Genomic DNA, 11,209 nt, shown 5'->3' on the forward strand with positions numbered 1-11,209 from the left:
TCATGCGTTTTCATAATGCTGGCAGACATGGAAGTCTCCAGCAGAATGTCTGTTCCATGGGGCTCTCCCACCTCGCACCCCATCAGCTGGCACGAAAGTGGGACTGCTCCTCCAACGTGCCTGAGGGGATGGAGTGCTGCCAGGAATAAAGGAGCAGGAGCATGGACGTGACCATGGACATGCCAGGACCCTAAGCAAAAGGCTTCTGCTGGGTACCCAAAGCACCTACATACTACAAAACCTAACCCCAGCTTATTCCTGGAGCTCATGGTTCTTAGGACATCACAAGCAAGAAGTAAAAACTTGATTCTCCTGTTAGGAAATGCTTACACCTTGTTAGCGATGGGGTGTTTGCATTCTTTTAAGCCTAAGTGTCTTGGGCTGAGTGAATGGGAGCACAGCTTGGTATGGGAGTGGTAGTGAAGAGAAAGGAAGGGGACTACATCTTCCTCTACCATTCAGTAAACCCATCTTTATGCTAAAATGAATATCATGATTAATAATAATAGCAGCTTTTGACTGTTTTGAAAAATTGCAGTGCTAGAAAATGAATGTTTCCAAGTTTCTCAGAAGAAGGAAGATTTAAGGGGGAAAATAACATACTCAGAACTCAATTTGAAACTATGTATTTACAACTATCAGTGCTGACTGTAATCAGGAGTTTTCAAGCAATTTTGTACACTGACCCTGTAGTCATAGAATCATAGAATCATAGAATGATTTGGGTTGGAAGGGACCTGTAAGATTATCTAGTTACAACTCTCCCGCTATAGGTAGGGACACCCTTCTCTAAACCAGGTTGCTCACAGCCCCATCCATCCTGGCCTTGAATGCTTCCAGGGAGGGGGCATCCACAACCTCACTGAGCAACCGTTCCAGTGTCTCACTACCCTCACTGTAAAGAATTTATTCCTAATATCTAGTATAAATCTACCCTCCTCCAGTCCCAGAACTAACAAGAGCAGAGTAGAGGGGCAGAACCACCTCCTGTGACCTGCTGGTCACGCTTCTCTTGATTCAACCCAGGATACAGTTGGTCTTCTGGGCTGCAAGTGCACATTACTGGCTCATGTTCGATCTTAGAGTAGTACTTTTCCCTGGCTCGTACTCTGTTAGGTAGAGTACGTTTTCTATCTTAGAATCACAGAATCATAGAATCCTTAGAGTTGGAAGAGACCTCTGAAGGCCATATAGTCCAACTCCCCTGCGATGAACAGGGACACCACAGCTAGATCAGGTTGCCCAAGGCATTATCCAGCCTTGCCTTGAAAGTCTCCAGGGACAGGGCATCAACCACAACACGACATATCTTGGTCTAAGAAAATTTAGAAATTTATATATGGTGACTATTATATGCACAACTGAAAGGGGACCAACTAAGAAACTCTTTTGTGTTTATCAGTATTCCCATACTATTCCTCTCACAAATACTGGTGTGGTGAAGAACTCTTCACAGATGTTTTCTTTAACGTATTTTATCTAATTTGAGAATTACAGAACTATGAGATGTCATGATGCTTTTGCAAAATCAACTTTTACAGGGAAAATCTCTTCTCTTTTTCACACAGTAACTTTGAACATCAAAATTCCAGAGAAAAGAGAATCCGCCTGACAAATGATGTCTTAATGTTTGATGAAATTCAAGGCATTAATGATATCATGCAGCATAATTTCTGCTTTCTTGAAAAACAGTGCAGTTCACTTAGAAATTGGAATTCCCTGGAGATTGCCAGGGGAGTGCAGATTATTAATTACAGTGTTCTCTCATTATCTTTCGTTCAGAACAATAGTGCTCCGGAGGTCCTGTGGAATCCTCCTCTACAAGGTGTCGGGTTTTGATTAAGCATCATTTCATACAGTTCATTAACAATGCATCTTAAAATGAGCTTTTGATTGAACATTTTTATTGGGCATTTAATATAATTTATGGTTTCTGTTGAAATTTAACATACAACATTTGCCAAGTTAGTTATTATATATTTTTCATTAAACAATGGCATTTTAAGTTTTCTGAAAGGTTCTATTTTTTAAGAAGAGAAACAGATTACATAAAAATTGATTATGAATGCAGTATATCATGAAAATAGCCCTCCTGGCTATATTTTATTCCAGTGGAGCTACAGTACATAGGTGTACGAGCAGGTCCATTTGCAAGCATCGTCATTACACACTGCCAATCTGAGAGCCAACCTTTAAGCTTAATTTTCCAATTTAAAGTGCTAACATTGAGGCAGTTTTGAAATTATGGCCTCCTATTTCATTATGTTGGCCCACAGTGTCAGAGGGAGATGTTGGTGGTAGGGCAGTAGAGGTTGAACCTTCCCACCAATATTCCATTACAAGTTGTTGCCATGTGATGGATGGCAGCAGAGGGGCATTCTGACAAAATGGCGTCTGACATGGAAGCGCGCATGAAGCAAAGGTGTGTCAGTGAATTCTTCAGCACCTGGAGGGGATTTTTTGCCACAGGTCAGCTTTGTAAAGTTTGTAAATACTCTTGGGAGTATTGACCTCAAGCCCAGTTGAACACTTTCATTCAAACACAGGGGAAAAGATCTTTCAGCAGACTTACTGGGGAGTTCAGGTTTTGGTCTCAAGTACTCTGAGGGAAATTGAGATCTGGGGACTATGAGTGGTAAGGTAGAATTACTCTGCATCTTGCACAACTGCCACATTAGGAGCAAATCATACATTGAATGCTGAGTGAGGTTTCAGATCAGTCAGGTAGAGAGATGTATTTATATCCTGCAAGTAGAGAGCATTGTTCCAGATGGGAATCTTGATTGAGATGATTGAAATGTCTTCTTACTCTGTCTGCAAGAAGATTAAAAATATATGTATTTTATATGCTGAAATAGCATGTATAGGATGATCAGAGAGAGATTATAGTTATACTATACATTATATACATTATAGTTAGAAACAAACTATTAGTTGGAATTTGTGTCCAGGGAAATTATTGGAATTATTTACATACACATGCAAATATGCAGAGAAGAAAGTCCAATACTGACTGCCTGCTGCAAATCTGCTGGGATGAAACAAGAAGTCAACTTTTCACTCAAAATGCTCAAAGCAAAACATGCAAAACTCATCAGAACCTTTTGCTGAGTCTCGAGACAGTTTAGGGAAAATCTTTCATAATTTTTGTCTTTTACTTGGACCCTGGACTTTGTGGTTGCTTGTTGGATGGGAATATTAAAATATTCAGCACACATTTTCCTTGACCCATAAATTATTAGAAAGCACCAGGAAATATTGTTATAAATATTTCCCATTTAATTGTGTGTTTCCAGATGTTGAGATCTTTCAGGTCCTGGATGCTGCCTGTCCAAGCCAAACCAGAAATCTTTTTAAGAGATATGGGGCCCAATCACATCATGCGAGTTCAGTTTAATGCTCCTGCCATAACTGAGGGGAAAATGAAGCCAAAACATTCTGCTGCGCTTGTCTCAGAGCTGGATCCCTGCTTTATTTTCAGTGGACTCTACATGCTGAGCTGTAGGATAGGAGTCCATCCCTACTGCTGTGAATGGCTCCATCAGAGGCAAACCCAACTAAGGACTTGTATACTTTATTGGACAACCGAAGTTTTCTTTTGTGCCCATGGCTGCAGTGATAGTCATCACTCTGAGGACACTCATGTAGTCTTGCTCTTGAACCTGGCAACCCACAGCGTGCTTATTCAATCAACCTGGCAACATTTCAGAGAGTTCTTCAGAAAAACGACCTTTCTTGCATTGTCTGGTTGCATCATGCCATTTTTGAGTCAACTCCCTTTCTCAGGGTCACTGTGATACTGAAAATGTTTCTTTCTGATTTTTCTTAGCTACTGGTAATGCTGTTAATACTGCTGTAATTGACAGAGATGTGGAAATATGTATACTTATTCTAGGGTTTAGTGCTGTGTACTTGATAGCACTTTATAATTCAATTTCTTTCTAATTAATAGTGCAGTCAGCTTTCTCCGCTCTTTTCAGATGATTCATTGCATAAAAGAAAAAGAGATGAAATCACTTAAAAATAGGAAAACATAACTCCACAAAATGGATTATATTTCAAGCTGACATTGCTCTTTTTCCTTCCTCGGTCTTCCATTAATAGATGCAATAGATACATATATTCTGTATTATTCTTCTCTGCCAGCTTTTCTGTCTCATTTCTCTATCATAAATTTCCCCATGTTTCTCACTCCATTCACAGTTTTGGGGGCAGCAGCCTATTTCTCGTTTTTTACATAAATTCCAGTTTCTTGCTTCGCAGGGCTGGGAATCACTTCCTTGTTGAACACCCTTTCCTTGAGTGGTTCTATGAGTCAACCATTGCACTAATCCCATTAAAACAAGCTTAGTTACTTTGTTTTCAATTGAGATGCTAAGATAAGGACATTCCATAGCTGATCAGTGGCATCATCTTACTTGGTAACCTTTGCCTCTCCTCACCCTGCCTGCTCCCAGCAATACTCCTTCCCATCAGTTCAGGCTTTAAGTTTAAATTTCAGACAGTTCATGACAGGGACAATATCTTCATGTGTGCTCCACAAAGTGACTGGCATACTAAAGACTATAAATAGTTGTTAAGCAGCTCCTCTACTCGTGTTACTTACTATGTCAGCAAGTTTCTGTTTAAAAAATGGCTGTCTTACAAAGAAATAAATTAAACTGGCAGGTTCTCCTGACTAGAAAGCTCATTACTGACCAACACCCTCCTATGTCATGTGGGTGTGCCTGTGTGTTTGTGAAGCCCTGAAAAATCCAAGGCAAGGTAAAGCAAAACAGTTCAAGGAGACACTTCAGTCTCAAATGGTAGGTCTTGATGGGTGCAAGGCTAAAAGCAAGCTAGGGCTGAGGATTTTGTTTTTTAAAGCAAGCAGTGCAAATAAAACATTAAAAAATGTAGTATTTGAAAAAGTGGAAAAACGGTATTCCTTATTTTGGATGGGAAAAACTGAGGCACATAACTCAGAATCTGCTCCATGTGCCCTTGGCTGGCTGAGGGAGTATCTCTCCTGTGCATCATTCCTGCTCTCCCATCCCATTTCCAGCTGGGGAAGGGACAAGTATTTGCAGTTTCCCATGTGCCTGCCCAGTAGAATGTTTTGTCCTGTGGACACAGAGTACATAGGGAAGGGGCACACCTGGGCATCAGCATCGCCTGGGGCTGAGCAGGCTGTGGAGCAGCAGCTCAGATGGCTCCTTCTGGCACAGCCATGTCACCCATGTTCCCCCAAAGGCAAGTGTAGCATGAGTTTTTGGCAAGTCCCTAAGGCAAGGAACAGATGGAAAGGTCAGAAAGGAGTTTTCTGCTTCCATCCCAGAATAAAGTTTGCTTTTCCTGGTTTGACCTTCAACTCCCAGAAGACCTGAGTTTAAGTGCCTTGATTTACTTCCATAATAAAGTGATCGATTAATGTTAAAGGCAGGCTTTATGAGGCCTGTCCTCAGACAGTCTCGGAGCCTGCCACAGCAAGGATGTTATATTGCCATGATCCACAAAAGGTCACACGGAGGGAATCAAAGACAAGATAAGTGATGGTTTACATATCAGAAAAGCTGTCTGTAGTACAGGCAGGCAGCGTGGAACATGATGTCTCCCAGGGCTCTGTGCAGATGGTATGTAGTAAATATAGCCTGAGCTGCCTCCCCAGGACCTAGCAGCGTTGCTGCTGTGGTTGTTCAGGGTTTTACTTTTGAACAAATCTGTGCCCTGGAAGCATGAGGTACGTGGACAGCCCTGTTTAAATTTGGCAAATGATAAGGTCTGATAAGCAATCCCAACAGGTTGACGTTTAGGATCCGGCACTCAGAAGCTAAGATTTTGATTTCTTAAGGTGTTGTGTCCTCAGTTAAAAATCTTAGTTTACTTTTGCTTTCTAGCTAGGTTTCACTGCAGGCATTTTTCCTTAAAACAGACGATAAAATTTAGTAAGCAAAACAAGAATCAATACAAAACTTCTGTGTCAGACTGCGTCTGTATGTCCTAAAGGGAAAGTTGCATGTTATCAAATGGAAAAGCAAACATTTCTGAGTTTTCCACCATACTTACATGAGAAAATATTTAATCTTGCTCCATTTTTGCTATTTTGGCTTCCCTGGGGGTGCAGAAATTGGGTGGCTATGCTGGAAAATCCCCCAGAGCCAGCCGCTCTGTTATCCTCAGGAAAAGGAGATGACAGGGGACATGGGTGATGAAATCAACTTGCACAGCCTGACCAGCACCAGCCTGGTTTTCTCTCTTGGCTTAAGCCCAACAGATAGAAGAGCTTCTTGTCTCCTGCAGGATGGTTGTCCCAAATCAGCTGCTCTAGGTTATAAGAGTGAAAGAGTATACACAATGGAAGGTTTTGTTTTCATTACAATCAATGACAATGATAAAAATCCCACACCATTTTACTGGCTTGCAAGCCCCTGTGCAATATCAGCCATTAAATCTGAACACGAATAGCTGGTGCTGTTCACTCAGGAGCAAATGGTAATATTAAAATTGTTTTAAGAATGCACTGACTGCTGCTAGTGTTCAGTGATGGGAAACTGAGGTGCTGACATGCTGGGGGAGGACCTGCTCCTAGTGCCCTCTGTCTAGAGGCACTTAAGACTGAGGCAGGTATTGCTGCCACCTACGAAAATAAATTTCCCAAACATCCACTTAAGGCACTTGGCTGTCGTGATCATGTAAGCCTGTGATAAAACTTGCCATGGTAGAAGGAAACCAGTTGAGTAAGAAGCTTGTTATTAAAGGCTTATCACTAATAGGACTTTTCACATGGCAGTAAAGTGGTAAAACCAAATACGGCAAAAGGATACCACCCAATTTCCAGTTGGGTGGTATCCTTGGGAGAAGAGAAGGGAAAAAAGGAGAGAGATTTAGGAGGAAAGATTAACCTCAAAACACACAGAATAAAGCAGTCTATAGCAAAGCACTGAGTGATGCAGTCTGCTCAGAAAAAAATCTTTGGCAAAATGTATATAATGAGTTCTTCATGCTCCTAACATTTCCTTTTTATTATTTAGAGAACAAGTAGAATTTAAAGGAAAAAAAAAATAATCTGCCTTTACAACATCCTAATCACTTATAAGAGGCAAATTACAATTAAAACCAGCTCATAAAATTGCAGGAAGAACTGATGAAAAAACTCACATCACTCACTAAATCCAACCCTTGCCAGTACAGAGCTGCAGCATATATTATACTAGCATTTCCATTCAGTCAAGTTTTAGAGCCGACTTGACATATTCTCTTTACATCTGGGGTTTTCTTCTATTGCCATTCCAGATCTTTGGAGTTGCAACCCGTTAATATTCTACTTGTTCCATGGGAAACGATATGCATATTAAGGATCCAAATACAAAGCACATTTCTCTCCGCGTTCAGTGTAACCTGGCTAGACAGTACAGTTGGCAGACACCAGATGGTTGACTGGAGTCTCTAGCCAATCTCTGCAATTGCCGAAGCCTTAAGGACAAAACAACACCAGGGAGGTGGATTTGATATGATCATGAATCACTTCTGGGACTACAGCAGATAAGTTAAGATAGGAGTCATGCGGGTCACCTTCTCGAAGCTCCTTCTGGTACCAAGTGCAAACAGAGACAAGAGAAGATTTATATCAGAGGGAAAACGATGATGGATGGTGTTAGCGGAGTAGTAAGGCGTATTTGGGATTTACTGAACATCTTCACACAACACTTTGAAAAGATCGACTAGCAGAAGTGTATGAGCTTTTCAGAATCAAAATAGGCAAATCTTGAGGTGGAAATAAGGAAAATGAATGGTTCTGCTTCATTTAAATGATATAGCAAGTACTTCTAACAGAGTATCAAATGGATGTTCAGAAATATAGAATGAGGGATGAAAATGATGAAAATGTCCCCATGAAAACTAGGTGGTTATTATTAAAAAATCTCCTTGAGCAGCCATTCAAATTATAAAATGAATTTCCTGCAGCTGTACTTGCATCACTTCTCCCACTTTTCATAAATTCTTGAGCAACTGATTTTTTTATATTCAAGATTTCATAGATAGGAGCAAGCATTAAGCCTGCACACTCTAGAGCCTTATGAGTTTCCACTAGGAAGCATACTATTTGTGCAAGAAACAGTTTGTACAAACAGAAGGAAAAGGTTTCTGAAGAACCTTGGATAGCAATAAGAGCAGATTTCAGTGGGTATTCTATGACCCAAACAAGATTCTGACTTCTGTATTTACAAGTATTCTTGTACACAATCATTTTTTGTCATTAGGACAAAAGGAAAATTAAATTTATATTACAGATTCTGCCAAGAAATTTATAGTAACATTTTTTGTATGTTTGATGCCTTGGACCAGGTTTTTAATTCACAGAGAATGCTTTTTTTCTTCTCTTCTTTTTTTAAAGTATCTACTTGTTAGGCACAAAAGTGCTCCTGTCCTCATTACAGAATATGTACTTCAAATTAAAACTACAGCTAATATTCTGGGGTTTGTCTTACTGAAAGAATACGCAGTTCAAGTATCTGATGGAATACTTAATGTCAGACAACAGAGTAGAGCTTTATTTACAAAGTAAAAAGACTGACCTTGACTGAAGAGCAAGTGATTTGTTCTACTTTGCTGGATAAATGAACTCTGAAATTAAGGAGATCATAAAATGATCACTGCACAGAAACAAATGTCAGAAAGAAAGTAGATGCTGGATGCTCCTACATTTTCTTTTGCTCTAATTTTGGTACTTCCTATGTGTGACAGCTTGAAGGGGTTTGCTACAGAGGGCTGAGTAAATTGCTGGGGGCACAGCTGTTCTGTGCTTATTGTACTGTATCTCGAATTTCCTCCTTCACTGCTTCCTATTGTGCATATACTCAAGCAAAAATGCACCTTTCACTTTCAGAACATAACATTTTTTTCCACTTTATTCCTTACTGAATCACCAGAGATGGAGTATACCAGTCTTCCTTGAAGTTAGTGTGGTCTGTACTCACACTACACCCTGTGCTCTGAGTATAAGCTGGGAAGCACGTATGGCATACCAGGCTGGCTATTCACAGCAATCTCTAGGGCTTTCATCTTGTTCAGAGATGTCCCAGGACAGAAATACAGAAATACATTCAGTGAAGCCAGTGACTCGCTGGAATATGACAGATGGATACAAACTTATGGCTGCATGGACTGTTGCTACTCTAAAACAACTTTCTGATGTTAGCCAGGAATCATGTTCTATAAGAATGAGTATCTCCCCAAAATTCTAGCCAGTGGATGATACCTACTCTTGTACATTCCTAGAAGAGAACAAATGGACAAATGCATCCAAAAGCAGCAAGAAGCAGGCTGTACTGAGAAAAGACCAGCATCCCTAGAGCATGACATTATTGTAAATATAAGGATAATACGCAATCTTGTCTTTGCTACTCTTGACTATTAATATTTTTAAAGTATAATTGCTCTTTATGAAAGTGCTGCATCATAAAGGCAGAGAAGATATACTGGAAAATCTCTGCCTTCACAGTTGCTGCCTACCATGCTGGCTTTCCAAATGCTGCAAAACTGTGCCTGGTCCCTACAGACTTGGAGGAGTCCTGGCAACAGACTACCTGAAGGAACAACTACCTTCTCCTTACCGGCACCCAAAAATAATGATCCTCAAGCCAAGTTGGTTGCAAGTCAGGCACAAACAGTTCTACCTTAGGATGTTGCAAGCCTTGTATTTTTTTATCTGAGATGGGTGTCAAAAAGGGCTCTTGGGAGAAGAGTGGGGTAATGATCTGTGGAACAATATCGTCACTTCCTGGCACTGAAATACTAACCATAGTATTTCTTACCTGCAGTTCATGGTATTTTGATTGATTCAGTCTGAAAGATGATACACATCCAGCTCCTCTCAAACCCTCCTATCATTGCAATTCTTTGTGGTCCGACTGAAGGGGTGCCACAAGTAAAGGGGAATTTCCTAACAATGAGAAAAGCTTCCTTAGACCATGTGCAATTTATTGGTCTAGTCAAGTCAATTACAGCCATGACTCACCTTCCAAAATATGCAACTTGGCTTTCATTATTTGCACTCACACAGAGCCAAGCGGTTGGACCCATCCTTAAGTTTCAGTCATCTCCTTGTGCTGTACTTGAGCAAGTGATAGTTCAGTGATTGCAGAATGGAAAGGAGAAAGATTTCTTTAATTACTTTTCTGTACCTCAGTGTCTTGGATTCTATCTGTGTTGAGTTGAAAACGTTTCCCATAAACTGTGCAAATATGTGTCTCTTTGCAGCTACTCTTTGACATTTGCGAAGATAGTTCCCTTTTCCCATCTCTAACTTGACAGTCAATCAAGAGCAAAGTAACAAGGGACAACAAGATGGAGGATCAGAGTATGCAGACAGAAAAGGAATCCAGGGGAAAAAAGGGGGAAAGGGGAAAGGGGAAACATAAATGCCTTTGGAAAAAGAAGATAAAATATTGTTCAGAAAGAAAGAAAAGGAAGAGAGGAGAGAAGAGGAAGGGGGGAGTAAGGGAAAAAAGAAGGAAAGAAGGAGAAGAAAAGAAGAAAGAGCTGTTTTCTACCAACTTTTTTTTTTTCTTTTCCCTATCGTGGTCTATCTCCATCTCTTCTATTGCTATGCCTCCCTGACTTGCAGATGACTAGCTTTCTGACCATAGGCTTCAGTTGCCCCTTTATATTGAACAGAAGTTGGTAAAAGGAGTTCAAGATGTACATGTGCATGCTCACCATGCAAAGCATGGTTAAAACAAGCTGCAGTGTGACGGTTTACATGAAGCAGAGGAGACCTTCAGGAAATGTCTGCTGATCTCTCCCGCAGCTCCCCCGTGGAGACTTTGCCATGGTTACTTACTGCTTGCAGGTGTCAGCAGGCTCCCTTGCTCTGCACTCTCACTGAAGTCAAGGAGATCTGAATCCAAGAGCAGAAGTTGGCCTTTAAGATTCACTTCCATGTAGCATATGTTGCAACATTGTACACCAAGAAATGTAACCAAGAAGAACCTTGGTATTTACAGTATGCTAAAATTTAACTATTGCTGTGGCCTTCAGAAGCCTGTGGGACACATCCAAAAGACTGCCCATGTTTTATTTCATCTGACACAAGGTAGGACTCTTGTTGCTGAAGAATTAATGGCACAGTATGAATTAGGATTCAGGTTCTGGTCTTGTGCCCATTTTCAAGCAGGGATGGCCAGTGGTGACTAATTTCCTTAATGAGCAGGGCAGAAGAGGTAAAAAA

At 40.6% G+C, this 11,209-nt stretch overlaps 2 long non-coding RNA genes across 2 annotated transcripts in view; one reads left to right on the top strand and one right to left on the bottom strand.

The window, feature by feature from the left end:
• The window catches only part of LOC104910543, a 43,801-nt gene that overhangs the window by 13,183 nt on the left and 19,409 nt on the right, over positions 1-11,209 (top strand). The window lies entirely within an intron of this gene.
• Positions 2,365-11,209, bottom strand: part of LOC116216538 — a 16,294-nt gene continuing 7,449 nt past the window's right edge. The window contains exons 4-8 of the long non-coding RNA XR_004159479.1: positions 10,823-10,879; positions 9,998-10,093; positions 9,795-9,922; positions 6,046-6,303; positions 2,365-2,814 (exon numbers count right to left, since the gene is read on the bottom strand). This is a non-coding gene — a long non-coding RNA (uncharacterized LOC116216538). The remainder of the gene's footprint in view (positions 2,815-6,045; positions 6,304-9,794; positions 9,923-9,997; positions 10,094-10,822; positions 10,880-11,209) is intronic.

Source organism: Meleagris gallopavo, chromosome 4 (assembly GCF_000146605.3).
Source record: "Meleagris gallopavo isolate NT-WF06-2002-E0010 breed Aviagen turkey brand Nicholas breeding stock chromosome 4, Turkey_5.1, whole genome shotgun sequence".
Classification (NCBI taxonomy): Eukaryota; Metazoa; Chordata; class Aves; order Galliformes; family Phasianidae; genus Meleagris; species Meleagris gallopavo.